Source organism: Ornithorhynchus anatinus, chromosome 6, assembly GCF_004115215.2.
Source record: "Ornithorhynchus anatinus isolate Pmale09 chromosome 6, mOrnAna1.pri.v4, whole genome shotgun sequence".
Taxonomy (NCBI): Eukaryota; Metazoa; Chordata; class Mammalia; order Monotremata; family Ornithorhynchidae; genus Ornithorhynchus; species Ornithorhynchus anatinus.
In genome coordinates this window covers 11,414,711-11,431,422 of record NC_041733.1, presented here as the reverse complement: position 1 = coordinate 11,431,422, position 16,712 = coordinate 11,414,711, and positions in this window count along the sequence as shown.

Here is a 16,712-nt window from a genome sequence, read left to right as displayed (position 1 = left end):
AGAGATATTCCCCTGCCCCTGGGCCTGCTCCATCTCCTCCCGCAGCCTTTGGCTGCCAATTTAGAGAAGTTTTATATTTGGGAAAAGGGATTTCTTTTTCTTTTTTGTTTTTACTTCGTTCAGTCACGTCTGAAAATGTGAATTTTTCTGGGTGAGGAAAGAGAAAGCAATCTGACAGCTTTGCCTTTGACAATGAGAGCATCCAGGGTCTCCAGCGGACAGGACGGGGTGAGGAAGAGTCAGTGTGTGTGTGTGTGTGTGTTTGTGTGTGTGTGTGTGTGTGTGTGTGCTGCGTACCCTCCTTGACCCAGCGATGGGCCTCTTGATTCCCCAAGTGCCATAGCCAGGGCCCCTAAGGCTAGTCCTCCTGGCAGAGGAGGCCTTTAAAGGTAGAGTGTGTGTGAGGGGGGACAAGTGGGAGTGGAGATGGTTTCCCTTTGCCTCTTTCATCCCCCAGGGCTTACCCAGACCACTCTAGGATCAATCCAGGGTCTGATGCCAAGAGGCGAGTGGTGGGGAGGGGCAGCCCTGAGGGATTTCGCAAAGGGAACACAGCAATCCAGAGTGGCATTGAAGAGCTAAAGTCCAGCCCCCAACCTCTGGTCTCCCCACAGGCCTCAGCTCTGGAGAGAGGAGCTACCCCCCCTAGCCCCAGCCCCTGAGTTCCACTGAGGCGAGTTCCACAGAGTCTCAGGCTCTAGAGGGAGGGATCCCCTCCGCTATCTCCTCCACCCACCCCCGGCCCCCATCAGTATCTGGATTCCACAGGCCTCTGCTCTGGAGAGAGAGGCTGTACCTCCCCGAGACTGGGACGAAGACATCACCGGCATCTCTTCCCCCGGAGATGAACATATTCCAGGAAGCTAGAGAGGAGTCTACCCGGCCTCTCTTCCCAGCACCAGCCTGCCACATCTTGTCAGGAAGGAATAGGTGGCACGGGGGCCATGGGACCTTGGCAATCTAGGGAGAGGGTTGAGAGCGGACTGAGATGTGGAGGTGAAGCTGGCACCCAGCACCAAGTGTCTCACCGCTCCTTGTCGCTTTCTCCCTCTTTCTCCCTCTCTCTCTGAATCTCTCTGGTCTACCCTTCACCTCTCTGGGGGTGCTGTACTGGAGGTGTGCCAGCTCTTCTGCAGTCAAGCGGGCTGCCATGTGTGGGCAGGTGGGCTCAGGGACGAGGGCTTCCTCAGGGCTCAGCGCTTAGCCCCTCCACCCCCCGGTGTGGCCGAACTTAATGGAGAGCACAGGCACACAGGGTGGCTTGCCAGAGTTTGCACGGTGGAGCTGGCACTGGTCAAAGTCCAGCGGGAAATTCCCAAGCTTGGGGCCTTCCTCCACCTGAGCTTAAGCAAAGAGCAGTGTCTCAGGGGCAGAAGAGGGAGCTGGTTTAGAGAAAGGGAGGCAGAGCGGTCTCCTGGGAAGGGCATGGAGCTGGCAGTTGAGAGATCTGGGTCCTAGGCCTGGCTCTGCCACTTGCCTGCTGCATGATCTTGGGCAAATCACTTTATTTCTCTGGATCTCAGTTTCCTCATCTGTAAAATGTGAGCCCTAAGCGCGACAAGAACTATGTCCTATCTGATAATAAAATCTTTCTCTAGCCCAGTGCTTGGACAATTGTCAGCACTTATTAAATACCATCATTGTGATTAATAGAAGAATTAATGGTCTATTTGAATTCAGGAAAGCCCTGAGCCCTCTTGATTTATCGGGGAACTGAAATAGCTCTTTAAACTCCAAAGCGATGGAGCCCAGGATGAATTGTCCACACTGCATAGAGCTAACACCCTGCCTGCTTCCCGCCCAGGGCTCTGGGCACTTCCCTGCCTTCTGGGTGAAGGAGATGTGTTCCCAAGATGGTGCTAATTCCTTCTCATCAAGCATACCGCTTTAACTCCCTGGATTAAGCCCTCTCTCTGTCTTTTCTCCCTGCCTTCCCCTTTCTCTCCCCGATCCTCTCTCCTGCTTGCCCTCTCTCCCTTTCTCCACTGGTGCTCAAGAACTTGGTTAGAGAATTTTCCCATCAATCAAGAGGACACCTTCAGACATCTCCGGTCTCCAGGTGACGGCAGGGATCCTGTCTGCTAATTCTAGGATGCTCTCTCAAGTCTCTCCACTCCGTAGAGTATTCAATAAACACCGGTGCTTTCCCTTGGAGACCTCGGCACACTCTGGAGACCTCCAGGGGAGCCTCTTGATGTGCTTTTGCGTGGGGGCTCTTGTTCCTAGGCTGAGCCAGGCCTGTTTTCGCTTTCCCGTCCTCACCGGCACAGATGGGCTGGTCGTCCCTGGCAAACTCGGAGGGTCCCTGTAGAGGGCACTGCCAGCCCGCTTGGCTGCCAGGCCGGCTCCAGCCTCAGCCCCGACCCTGTCTCTGAACAATGCGGGATTGTGTCGAACTGGTAAACAGTTTGCTTCGTGCAATTCTGCTTCGGGATGAGAGGGTCTTGGCATCTGGAATCAGAGGTGGTGTTTCATTCATTCATTCATTCATTCAGTAGTATTTATTGAGCGCTTACTATGTGCAGAGCACTGTACTAAGCGCTTGGAATGTACCAATCGGTAACAGACAGAGACAGTCCCTGCCCTTTGACGGGCTTACGGTCTAATCGGGGGAGACGGACAGACAAAAACAATAGCAATAAATCGAATCGAGGGGATGAACATCTCATTAAAACAATAGCAAATAAATAGAATCAAGGTGATGTACATCTCATTAGCAAAATAAAAAGCTTTCTTTCCCCGGTGAGATGCCATGCTCCACGGAGAAGCCCTCCAGCTGGGAGGCTCCAGCTTCTCCCAACCCCGTTGTAAAAGCTGGCCTGGGAGAATCCTAGTTCCCCAAGGACCTCCGGGCCTCACGGACGGTCCCAGCCTGTAGGGTCCCAGAGTCCCTCAGGACAGACATGGAGTAGCCTTGCAATGGCTGGGTCTCCCAAGGCTTGAAGCAGGAGCCGGGGGCACAGGATCCCACATCTGGCTCTGGGGAAGTGGAGAGACCTGAGAAACAAGTCTGGGAGATGGACCGGATTGTCCTAGAGAAAAGGACCAGGGCCAGGGAATCAGCCTTCTGCAGATACATCATCTTGTACATTTGGCTGTAAGCTCTTTAAGAACAGAGGACTTGGGTTTTGCTTGGGTCATCTTCTCCAAGTGCTTAGTTCAGTACTCTGCCTCCTCTAAGTGCTCAGTTAATGCTCCTGCTGGACACATCCCCCCTGCTTCTGGAGGATGAGAGTTTCCTCCCACCATCTTTATGGGGGCAAGTTTCCCCATGAACCAGGCTGGGGTGGGGTTGGGGGTATGGTGCTGAGCAAGATTGGGAAGTGGCCTGGCCCTCCAGTTCCAGCCCGTTTATCAACTGATCCTGGGAGCTGCTCAATGCATAGGCTTTAAAAACCGAGGTGAGCCAGCATGGGCGAGGGAGAGCAGGTGTGTGGGTGTGTGGGGACAGGAGTGTGGTTGCCGTGACTTGTCGGGGAGGCTGCAGCTGAGCATGACAAGAGCCCTGTGGTGGATCCTGGTGCATCCATAAGGACTCAGGGCAGGATAAGAGAAGCAGGTGACCTAGTTAAAGGATCATGGACCTGGGAGACGGAGGACCTGGGTTCTAAATCTCAGCTCTGCCTCTGGTCTGCTGTATGATCTTGAGCAAATCACTTCACTTCTCTGGTCCTCGGTTTCCTCATCTGTAAAATGAGGTTTAGATCCTTCTCATTCATCTATTCATTCATTCAATCATATTTATTGAGCACTTACTGTGTACAGAGCACTGTACTAAGTGCTTGGAAAGTACAGTTCGGCAACACAGTCTAGAAGGGGGAGACAGGCACCAAAACAAACCAAATAGACAGGGGTCAATAGCATCAAAATAGATAAATAGAATTATAGACATACACACATCATTAATAGATAAATAGAATAATAAATATGTACACATATATACAAGTTCTCCCTTTTACTTAGATTGTGAGTCCCGTGTGGGACAGGTATTGTGTCCAACCTGATTGTCTTTTATCTAACCTGCCCCACACAGAATGGTGTTCGGAATATAGAAAGGACATGATAATAATAATTATGGTATTTGATAAGGGTTTACTATGTGCCAAGCACTGTTCTAAGCACTGGTGTAGATACAAGGTAAACAGGTTGTCCCATCTTGCGCTCACAGTCTTAATCCTCATTTTACAGATGAGGTAACTGAGGCACAGAGAAGTTAAGTGGCTTGCCCAAGGTCACACAGCAGACAAGTGGCAGAGCCGGGATTAAGATCCATGTTCTCTGACTCCCGAGCCCATACTCTTTCCACTAAGCCACGTTGCTTAAAAATTAATAATGGGGAAATCTAGCTTTACTCCCCCAGACAAGAGACCAGTGGTGGAAGGGTGGGTCACTTGGGACAGTTTTGTGGCTGGGCTGTCTCCTAGGGACTGCAGTAGCCCCTCTTAGAGGCATGCAGAAAACTGCCATAGGTCAGGTGACGGCTCACTGTCCCAGCTCTGACTGGTCCCGTGACTTTGGTCCCTGGAGCTAACTTCCCCCTCTCCCCCAACCCCCTCCTTCCCCTCCATCTGTCCAGTGGTAGGGTAGAAGAAGCCCTGGATGCTCTGGGGGCCTCACTGGTATGTGGAGCCCCTAGTTCTCCCCACCCTGTCTCATAACACCCCTGGGGTTTGAAGGAAGTAGCTTTTTCTGCCACAGTTCCCCTCCTTCCTCCTTCCTATTTTCTGTTTCTCTTCCTCTCCTCCAGCAGAGCCAAAGCCGGGGTTGGAATGAGGAAAGGAATCATGCTCAGATGCCGATTCCCTGTTCGGTCCCTCCTGAACTCAGCAGGTCCTTCCAGCCCCAGTGGCTTCAGACACCCCAACTAGCCTAAGTCACCACAGGGCCTGGGGGAGGCACCGGGATCTTCAGGATTCCCTCATTCATTTAATCGTATTTATTGAGCCCTTACTGAGTGCAGACCCCTGTACTAAGCGCTTGGGAAAGTACAATAAAACAATAAACAGTGACATTCCCTGCCCCGGGGCCCGTCCCCCAAGCCAGAAGCCATGGCTCGGCCCTAGAGGACCATCCTCAGGTTCCACTCCAGGTTCTACTGCGCCCCGGGAAAAGATCCCACAAGCCCAGGGGATCCAAGTGGACCCACCCCAACCCCTGGCTCCCCGGGAGGAAACCAGTCAGTCAGGGGTCAGACTTGATGATCAGACCCTGTGGTCAGCCCCAGGCAGAACCCGGTGTCCCGAGGACCTGGCCGATTACCAAAGAGTCCCAGGGACCTTTTGGCCACTGCTGCAGTCCAGGGGCAGAGCTGGGGTGGTTCCCCTGACTGGAGTCCCTGGGTTAGTTCCCCCAGAATGGCTGCCCCAGTTGGTTTCCTCTGGGCTGGGCTCCCTGGGCTGGTTCGTTGGAAGGTCCTCAAGTAACTCTCAGCCTTCTCTTGGGAAGACTGAGGGGACTGCCCATCGGGGGTTGGGGTGGGGGCGGGGAAGGGCTCAGAGGGCCGGGGTCAGTAGGGGAAGTGAGTTCTTCAGTGTTCCCTGGCTTGCAGCGGGGATGTGGCTTGGTGGCTGAGCACTGAACCTGGGGACCTCTCTTCCCTGGGTCCCCGGAGAGTGGGGAGCATGGGGAGTGCCGGGAGCACAAGAAGCGTGAAGAGCGCAGCAAGCACAGCATGGTTTAGTGGAAAGAGCACGGGCTTGGGAGACAGAGGATGTAGGTTCTAATCCCGGCTTCACCACTCATCTGCTGCGTGACCTTGGGCAAACCACTTAACTTCTCTGTGCCTCAGTTACCACATCTGTAAAATGAGGATTAAAAGCTGTGAGCCCCATGTGGGACAACCCTATTACTTAGAATCTACCCCAGTGTACCACATAGTAAGGCTTAACAAATATCCTCATTATTATTATTATTATTATTATTATTTTTCTCTATGCCTCAGTTATCTCATCTGTAAAATGGGGATTAAGACTGATTACAACCTGATTACCTTGTAACTACTCCAGAGCTTACAACAGAACTTGATACAGTAAGTGCTTAATACCATTATTATTATTATTATCATGGGGAGTGTGGGGAACACAGGGAGTCAGGCAATTGGATTTATTGAGTACTTCCCGCGTGCAGAACACCGTACTAAGCTCTTGTGAGAGTACTAACGAACAATAGAACAGACATATTCCCTGCCCACAAGGAGCTTACTGTCTAGAACACAGGGAGTATGGGGAACGTGGAGAACCCGGGAGTATGGGGAGCACGGAAGTCAGGTCTCCTCGGGGAGGGGAAGGGAAAAGCATGCTCATTCAGCCACTGGCAGCTTCCACTCCCTCTCCTGGCCTTACCGCTGACTCCCCTCCTCCCTCCCGACCCGATGAGCAGATGGACCCTCTCCTTGGACAGAGCCTGGCCTCAGGGTCAGGGCCTCAACTCTCTCTGTGGAGAGATGCCCCAAGTCACAGGGGTTGCTCCTCACTGTGTGGTTTACTTGCCAAGGCCCAGCTGAACAGCAGTCATCCCCTCAATTCCCCTCTGCCGACGGGAGCCACTCATCCCTGCCCCGACCCCTGCGAAGGCTGGAACTGAGAGCGGTGGGTGGAGACGGTCATCTGCAGAAGCCCCGGCAGCGGCAGCTGGGCCCTCACCCGCCTCGGCCGCCTCCCAGGAGATCCTGCTGATCGTGGCCTCGGCCGAATCCCCACTCTGATCCGAAGGCAGTCTGGGGCCTGGGCGAGGGCCCTCCTCTTCCCCTCCAGTCCAGCTGCCCGGGTCCCCGTAGTCCTGACGGGCACCCGAATCCTGTCCTCTGCACAGTGGTGGCGCAGACTGGCCCGGGGCTACTCCCCGTCCCGCTACTGGCAACCCTAGCTCCTCACTCCTCCTCTTCGGTGCTGAAGCCCTGCCTGCCAGCAAAGGATGGGTTAACTGCCCCATCTCTAGCCTCCCTCAGCTCCAGGCTGAGCTGAGGCCAGCCTTGTCAGAGGGAGAATGGTTTCTTTTTTAAGCACAATTAGTCCAGAACCGTAAAGTATAAGCAGGCATCCCCCAAGGACCCTCCAAAGAGGATTTTACACGCTCCTTGGGTTATCCTTGAAGTCCTTCAAGATTTCTAAAGTGCAGCAATTATTTCCACAGGCTGAGTCCAGCAGTTCTTGGAAGGATTTCAAAGAGAGAAAGCTACCTCCAGTCTTCTCCCTTGCCCATCCACCCCTGTTTTCCCTCCACAGAGCCCTCCGTAAAACACCCGAAACCTCCGAACCCCAAAGTCTCACTCCCAAGCTACCTCCCTGGCCCGACCTCAGTCCCAGCCCAGCCTCAGCCCCACTGGCGTTTCCCTCCAGGAGGCAGCGAAGGTCAGTCCCAGACCCTTAACTTTCAGGACTGTCCCACCAAATCCAGGACATCTGGTCCCTTTAGTCAATCAATCAACTAGTCAGTGGCATTTTGAGTGCTTACTCTGTGCACAGCACTGTACTAAACGCTTGGGAAAGGACAAAAGTCTAATCCCATCCCAGCTTTGGGTCCTGGATGTCCTGAGGCCATGGGCCCCACAGTCGTTAGAGATAGATACAGGGAAGCTCTGGGCCGCCGGAGACCTTCCACTTTGATTTCTCTCAGGGGATCGATCTCCCACCCCACCCCACTCAGGGAATCCAGTGGGTGGTGGGGGAGGTGCGAGAGCTGGGTCTGGGGGTTGCCCAGGTGGGAGTAATCCTGCACCCCAAGGTCTGGGGAGGGTCAGTGTCTAGTCAGAGCCAGTAGGTGGTGGGCTCTCATGGGCCTATCCGGCTGAATGGAAAAATCCTTAAGCCCTGCCAGCCTGGCCCCCATCTCCCCCCTCCACTAGCCTGGCCTGAGCTTCACTTCTTCTGAAAGGTGAGGGAAGGGGAGGGGAGGGGACTTCCCAGAGGAGGGAAAGCTGGTGCGAGACTTGGGGGGGGGGGGGTCCTCCATCTCCCACGGCTCGCTCCGAGCCCTATTGGGAGACTGCAAGCCCCCCCCTGGACCAGGCGTCATCCCTGTGGCACTGGCCAGTCTGGGTCACAGCCATCCTGTCCCCTGCTGGGCCCGATTTGGTACCAGACACTTTGATGTCCTTTTTATTATTTCAGCGCCAAGCCTTCTCCCTCCACGCCATGCCACGCCCCCCCCCCCCCCCCCCCCCCCGCCATAGTGGCTCCTGTCTCTCAATTCTAGTTATGAAGCTCTGTAGCAGTGTCAGACTTCACACAGCCCCAGGAGGGAGACAGTTTGCGAGGGTGAGGGAACCTCAGAGAAACACTCCAAGATTGGGCTGATATGGGGCCAATCAAGCAGCAGAACACTGGACATACACAAGTCAGGCCTTGTGCCAGCGTAGCCTGTGGGACATCATGGGTGTCTTGGGGGAAGTCTTGGATCAGACCTTGGGGACTACTTAGTACAGTGACCCGACATGCTTACTATCCTGTCTGTAGAGAGAAGTTCCCCGAGGGGCCGGACCTGGGAGCCTCTGGTCTGGTACAGAATCCCCAGAGATTTAATCGTTTTTGATTTCTTCCCCATCTCCGCTGCTCTATAGGCTTAGGCTAGGTCCCTCCCTAAGGTACCGGATGGGAGATATCTGGGAAAGAGGAGAGCTGGAAGCATGCGTGGGTTAAACCAGAAGTAGGGCATCCTGACAGGCTCTTCCTCTCCTGTTCCTCGGCCTTGTGGGAGGTGGACAGGCAAGCTCTCTCCTCTGGGCTCCAGATCATCCAGGGCAGGCAGGAGAGAGAAACAAAGAGGGAGGGACCGTTCCCATCTTGGCTACCGGAACATCCCTCCTCAGCCAGGCTGGTAGGAGCCGGGCTTCTGGGCAGGCCAGTGACAGCTGAGGGGATGGGTCACGGTGTGGGCTGCCTCAGCCCCTTGTCCAATCCTAGGGACTCCAAGAGGACATCTGGTCCAGGCCCCTGCCTCCATGCAGGTGGAGGACTGAAATGCCAGCCTCTAGGGGTGGAAGCCCCACCACTTGAAGCCTCAGGAACCCTTGCAGTTCTGTCCCAAGCAGTGTAGCTTAGTGGCTAGAGCATGGACCTGGGAATCAGAAGGACCTGGGTTCTAATCTCGACTAAAACCACGTCTGCTATGTGACCTTGGAAAAACCACTTCACTTCTCTGGGCCTAAATTACCTCACCTAAGTTACCTCATCTTTAAAATGGGGATTAATAGCATGAGCTTCGTGTGGGATAGAGACTATGTCCAATCTGTTTAACTTGTATGTACCCCAGTGCTTAGAACGGAGCTTGGCACATAGTAATAGCTTATCAAGTACCATAATCATTATTAGCATTATATTATTAATCATCCTAAAGTCTTCCATGATGCTGACTCAGATCTTCCCTTCCTACAACAAAACAATCTCCCCTAGTCTGAAGAATGAGCAATCAGGCCTTCACCCTCAGCCCTTCCAGGCAGGTCCTTAGTTTCCCCTCTTCTTCAGTTAGACAGACCCTTTCCTCCCGGGACCCATTTCCCATCTTGAATTATTCCTTCTGCTTCTCACTGGATTCTCTCCAGGTACTTGGTATCCTTGTTAGAATGCAGCGACCCGTCCAGGCCCCTGGGCTCTGTCCAATGCAGAGCTTGGTGGGTGGGCGGCATCTCGGCTTCTGCAGGCTACATACCACTTAGTCCCCAGGGGTGGCAGGATGGGGGAGAACCAGCGGATGAACCAGAGAGTCACGGGGTCCCTTAGCAAACACATGGAAATGATATGAGAGTCAGTCAGTCCAATAGTAGGATCTACTGAGTGTCCACTAGTGCCAAACGGCATCGTGCTGCACTAGTGAAGAAGCGGGGCCTGGCGGAAAGAGTAATGACCTGGGAGTCAGAGGACCTGAGTTCTAATCCAGACTCTGCCACTCACCTGCTGTGTGATCTTGGGCAAGTCACTAAACTTTTCTGGTCCTCAGTTTGCTCATCTGTAAAAGGGGAATTCAATACCTGTTCTCCCTCCCACTCAGCCTCATGTGGGGCAGGGACTGCCCAACCTTATGATCTCGTATCTACTCCAGCACTTAGTAAAGTGCTTAATAATGTTGTTATTTGTTAAGCGCTTACTATGTGCCGAGCACTGTTCTAAGCGCCGGGGTAGACATAGGGGAATCAGGTTGTCCCACGTGGGGCTCACAGTCTTAATCCCCATTTTGCAGATGAGGGAACTGAGGCACAGAGAAGTTAAGTGACTTGCCCACAGTCACACAGCCGAAAAGTGGCAGAGCTGGGATTCGAACTCATGAGCCCTGACTCCAAAGCCCGTGCTCTTTCCACTGAGCCACGCTGCTTAGCACATAGTAAGCACATAACAAATCTTATTATTATTACTATTATTATTAACACTGTACTAAGCACTTGGGAGAGAGCACCAGAAGCCAGACACATGTTTCCTGCCTGCTAAAATCTTATAATCTGATGGGAAAGGCAGACAGATAATGATGGTTTTCATACACTAGGAGCAGGAGGGAGAACCAGGACTCTACAGGAAGAAGAAGAAGCACAACTATATCAGAATGAAATAGCTGAATAAATCATTAAATATGCAAAAAAAGATATGTACCTAAGTGCTGATGCTAGAAAGACAATTCATAATCCCTATGCCTGGGCATGGTGCCAACACACCTGAAGTGTTATCAGGGAGACTTCTGGAGGAGGTGGTGCTCTAGGAGGGCTTTGACAATGGAGAGAGCTGGGATCTGGTGGATTCTGCAGGGGGGAGGAAGGCGGGGGAAATGTTCAGCAAAGCTGCCTCCCACTGCTTGTCAGCAGGAGACCCTGGTGGTGGAATCTGCAGCCCAGTGTCCAGAACCTGCCCAGGTCAGGAAAGCAGGCAGATGGATAGGCAGATGTAGGGGGACAGGCAGATCGGCAAGAGGGTGAGCAGGCAGGTGGACAGGCAGGCAGATGGGTGGACAGACAGACAGGCGGGGGGTAGGCAGACAGGCGGCCCCTGCACTGTCTGAGACTCTTGCTGAGACCCGGAGAGGCCTCCTCCATCTCCTGCCAACTGCTCATATGTTTGCACTCTAACCTGCAGGAAGCTAAAGGAGATTGTTTTTTTTGTCCCAGGCATCATGGGGCCCCAGGTCTCATTGAGTTTGGAAGACAGTCAAAGAGTCTCAACAAATACAATTTGGCCATTTATTTTTGGTTCTCCTTAGACTCTGGGATGGGTCCAGCTTGTAGGGAACCCGCCTCTCCTGATTGGCCAAAGGAGAGAACAGAGTGCAGAGAGCCCCACTGTCTGGGTTGCTTGTCCAGGCCCCTGCCCCACCCACAGGCCTCCCTGACTCCCCAAGGCCCCCCACCCATCACTGCAGCCTTTCCCCTGTAGGGACAGCAGGTCCATGCTCCCCAGGCTGATTAACCTGTGCTCAGGTCACTGTGCCTGGGAGGGGTCAATGTGCCTGGTGGTTACTTTCTGGGGGTCTCCTTGTACACACAGACTGGAATCTTTCCTAGTCTTGAAGAGAAAGGCAAAGGGAAGAAGAGAGGAGGGGGAGGAGAGAAGAGAGAGGAAAAAGGGGAGGAAAGGAGAGAACAGTAGGGGAGAAGCAGTGTGGTCCAATGGAAAGTTCACAGGCCTAAGAATCAGAAGACCTGGGTTCTGATTCTGGCTCCACCATTTGCCTGCTGTGTGATCTTGAGCAAAACACTTAGCTTCTCTGTGCCTCAGTTTTCTCATGTGTAAAATGGGGATTCAATGCCTGTTCTCCCTCTCTCTTAGACTGTTGGGCAGAGACTGTGTCAGACCTAATGATCTTGTACAGGGCTGCCTCAGAAGTAGTACAGTGCTAGGCTCACAGTAAGTGCTTAGTAAATACCACTATTATTGTTATTATGAGTAATAGTAATACTTATCATTAGTAATAATAATATAGGGAAGAGGGGGGAGATTTGTATTGTACACTCCCAAGCACTTAGTCCAATGCTCTGCATAGGGTAAGCGCTCAATAAATACAATAGAATGAATGAATGCATGAATGAAAGGGAGGAGAGGAGATGAGAGGAGAAGAGAAAAGTGAGGAGAGGAGGTGAGAGAGGAGAGAAATTAGGAGAGGAGGAAAGAGAGGAAAGGACATAGAGAGGAGAATTGGGAGGAGGGGAGAGGGAGGAGAAGGGAGATTGATTGGCTATCAACTGATTGATTGATAAGGGAGAGGAAGAGGGAGAGAGAGGTAAAGATAGGGAAAGGAGAGGGGCCCACTGGAGGGCAGAGAGGAAGCTAGAAATAATGTAGCTGGGTAGATGATGGAGTCTGTAACGGTCTTTAAGACCCCTCCCTAATCATCTCAGCCAACTGTCTAGACCGTGAGCTCTTCTAAACTGTGAGTTGGTTGTGGGCAGGGAATATGTTTGATGTTGTATTGTACTCTCCCAAGTGCTTAGTACAGTGATTTGCACACAGTAAGTGCTCGATAAATGCAATTAATAATAATATAATAATAATAATGATAATTGTCTGAGGAGGAGGAGGCGTAAAAGGCAAAGAGATGGGGCTCAGGTGACCTTAGACCTCCACAAGCTCTGGCCTCAAGTGGCCATATCGGCAGGAATCAGTGTGAGAGAGAAAGGGATTCACATCTATGAACAGAGACCCTCTCAGGTTAGATGTTTCAGGGTGGTGGAGTGAAAGAGACAAGCAACCAGAGGAGATGTAGTTAGCTCTCTGAGGGGTCTTTCTTCCTTGGGCCACTCTGGCCTTCCAGGGGACTGACTGCAGGGGCCCCTCAGAGTTCCAAGCTAGATCACCAGACTTTGAAACTCTTCCCCTGCCATCCTGACCGTGGGGTCAGACTCAGCCCAGGGAGCTTCAGACCCTTCTTTGAGCACCCTCCAGGTGCTGTTACAATTGGCCCTGGTGAGGAAGGAAGGATGAGAACACAGAGGTGGGGGGTGCCGAAGGCCAGGGGTTAGTTGGTTGGCATAGGTCTTGGGAAGGGAACCTGAGAACCCGCTGACTCAAGGACATATTTGGTCAAGAGAAGCTTATTTCTGGGAGTGGAAGCTGCAAGCAAATCCACATGAAATATGGTGCCAATCTCAACTGTTTGAGTGGAGGGAGAGCACAGGGGAGGTGGGGAAGACTCTAGCAGCGGCAGCCTGTCAAGACCAAACCCCTCCTGCTGCAGCTCATTGGGCAGATGCTGTAGGACTTTGGGGACGGGGCTCTTCTCAGCCTCCAGAGGCAGAGAATGGGCTCTGGATCGGGTCCCCACCTTCTTGGGGCAGAGGTAGGGTACAGAAATTGTCCCCATTGCTCAGAGAGGGAAAGTGAGGCCCAGCGCAGAAGGGTGACTGGTGCTGCCCAGCAAAGCTGGGGCCGGGCCACTCTCTGACAGGCAATGCTGGCAGAAACAGCTGGGACTCTCCCCTCCCCCCCCCCAACCCAGGCCCAGCCCCGATGGGTACCATTGTTCCATCAAATAATGCCTTGTCTTCGCCATGACTCAGATCTTGCGTCTTAAACTGCTTCCGTGTGGCCTGGATGGCTGGTGCTGTCTCTGCAGCAGGAGGAGGCGGCCGCCCAAGTTGCTGGTGTGAGGGAAGAGGGGATGAGGGGGATGAGGAGGACGAAGGGGATGAGAAGGATGGGGGGGTGAAGGGGACATGGGGGACAAGGGGGATGAGGGAGCACAAGGGGGATGAGAGAGACAAAGGAGGAGGAGGGGGAAGGGTCTGTGCATTAACCTGGATGCTATGAGGGAGGAAAATAGTTTCTGGGGTGAGGGACATCCCATCCAGTGGTGAGGGACGTGAACCCTGAGGGGAGCAGCCAGGAAGAAGAGCTCCAGGGCTGGGGGGCAGAAGAGGGACCTTGGTTGCGGGGGGGCAGGGGTTTCAAACCAGGGAGCGGGGCTGCCTGGTTAGTGATCTGGAAAATTGGCTTTACGCTCCTATGCCTCTTTCTTCAGCTGGCCAGCCATGAGCCCGCCACCCCTAAATCAGGGGGACAGGGAAACGGTCCAGGTCCAGTCTATTTTTAATCCCGCCCTCCCTGAAACCTGTCCCGGTTTCCCCGACGTTCCCTGTTGCTGTTTTCCTGGGTTTGAAGTGTTCCCCGCCCACCGTGGTGGAGCTGTAAATACCCCGTGTACTGTGTGCCCCTCCAGGGCTCTCATCCCTGAGGTTTTCCCAGGAAAGGGGTCCAGCTCAGGCCACTCAGAACCACCTTTTATTGTCCCTGCTCCCGGGGGACCTGCCCCCCCCCCCAACCCTTGGGCCTCTACAGTGTCCATGGCTGGACACAGAGCTGTCCTACTTCAGCTCACCCGGCTCCCTATCGCTGCTCCTGCTTCTCTGGGCCCTGGGGACTGGGATTCCGGGGGTCTTAGGCTTTGGGTAAGTGGGGCTCCTCCTGCAGCCCAGGTAACGTTGGCCTAGGCTGCTGCCAAGCCATAACTTCTGGGGAGTGCTGTGGGGACAGGAGGGATTCACAGTTCTCACTTGCCCAGCTCTCAGTCCTAGGCCTGCTTCGCTGCTAGCCCTCCCGGTCTTTATTCCTCCCCGTCTGTCTCTCCTCAGCACTCCCTGCTTCTCTACTAGCCCTCTCACTCCTCATCCCTCTCCTGCGGATCCCTCCTCAACACTCCCTGCTGCTCTGCTAGCCCTCCTCTCTTACCCCTCTCTCCTTCCCCGACACCCTCCACTTCTCCGCAAGCCCCCTATCATCCCTTTCTCCCTGTAGATCCCTCCTCAACACTATCGGCTCCTGTGCCTCCTCTGAGAGATGTTCAGCTAAACAGCATAACTGGATCTAAAAGAAAACCTCTGAGGCTCCCCTCCCTCCTCCAGACCAGCCTGCCACGATCCCAGAGGTCTGAGTGAACCCCAGCGGAGGAAGCTCCCGGAGAGGGTCTTCGTGCCGGGCTGGGGGCTGGAGGGTGGCTCTCGGCTCAGTCTTGGACAGAGGAAAGCAGGCTGTGTGGCCTCTGGAGGAGGAAGGCCAGGAAAGCAGTGGGAGGAGCTCAGAGGAGGCAGCTGGCCAGCCAGTCAGCCAGCCAGCAGGGAGGAGATCAAGGCGGGCTGCAGGGAGGGAGATGGAATAGAGGACATGTGGAGCGAAATGATCCAGATGGGGAGCCCAGGGTCACTGGCTCTCTGACAAGGCGCCCTTTTTTATGGCCAATTAGACCAGCAGAGGCGGCCTAGACTGCTGAGTCGGGTCTTCCCAGCCTCCTGCCCAATCCAGGTCGCTCTGCACTAGTCCACACGGGCAGAACGGGCAGCTCGTTTGTCCGGGGGCCTCCAGCTGCCGCTCCTGTCTGGTCGTGGGAGGGGGCAGTGGGAAGCGGTCCAGGTGGGGCTCCCCCACCTCCCTCGAATTTCCTCTTGTGAAGCAGCGTGGCTCAGTGGAAAGAGCCTGGGCTTCGGAGTCAGAGGTCATGAGTTCGACTCCCCGCTCTGCCACTTGTCAGCTGTGTGACTGTGAGCGAGTCACTTCACTTCTCTGTACCTCAGTTACCTCATCTGTAAAATGGGGATTAACTGTGAGCCTCACGTGGGACAACCAGCGCTTAGAACAGTGCTCTGCACATAGTAAGCGCTTAACAAATACCAACATTATTATTATTACTCTTGTCCCCTTTTCCCTGGATCCAGCTTGCTAGCCCGCAGGAGGGGGCAGTGGGAAGGGGTCCTGGTGGAGCCCCACCCTCTCCCCCTGGATCCAGTTCCCTGCCCACTTTTTCCCCACCTTCCCGGAATCTTCACACCCTGCTGAACGACCCCAGCCAGGGTGTGGATATGTTTCTGTGGGTTAAACGTAAGCCACTCTCTTCTGTCCCTGCCTTGTGCCTCCGACTACTTGCGCTGGTACATTGGATCCACCCTGAGGCTGCTGGGAGGAGGGGCCGTGCCTCCTCGGTCCCTGGGGTCAGTGACCAGCAGGGACCGTTCTGGGTCCACAGGACAGATCACCACTACTGGATGAGGAGAGGACGATGGTTCGTGTTCTGAGGGGGAAAGAGGAGGGTCCAGGGCCCAGGGCTGACTTTTTTGGGGTTTGGCCACTAGCCTGGTGTCCTGGAGGGCCATCCGGGTTGTTGAGTTGAATCCATCAGCCCCAGAACGCCCAGCCCCTGCTCATCTGTCTCACTAAGAGCCATTGCCTGAGCCACCAGTGTCCCAGGCCTGCCACCGCCCCAATCCTCTTCGGGATGTGGTTCATCTTCCCCACACACACTGAGGCCAACTGGGGCATTTAGGGATGGTTTCCCCCAGCTGGCCAGGTCCAGTAGCAGGAGAACTGACCACCACTCAGGCCTGAATACAGGGAGCTCTGGGGATCGGACTTGTCCCTCTTGCTGTTCTGGGGGAAGGATCGGGGCAGAAAGAAGAGAGGCAGATGGGCAGCAACACCAGCAGTGGATCCGAGACTCCTTTACCTCCCTTTGGCAAAGGCCGAGAGATGCCAGGAGAGACCTTCCTGACTTGATCCTCTGGGCCCGGGTGCACGTGGGAAGGGTTGTGTGAGGCTGTGTGGCCTAGTGGAGAAAGGGCAGAGTGGGGAGGCAGGAGCCCGGAGAAGCAGGGAGTCCTGCCCAGCCAGAAGCCCGAGAGTCAAGATTCCAAGAAACACATTCTCTCGCCTCCTGAGAAGCAGGGAGGACTGAGAGGCCAGGGGTCAGAAAGAACGACACAGTGTTGAGGAAAGCTGTGCTCCCCAGAAGGCCTGTTCTAAACAGCTCCAGGA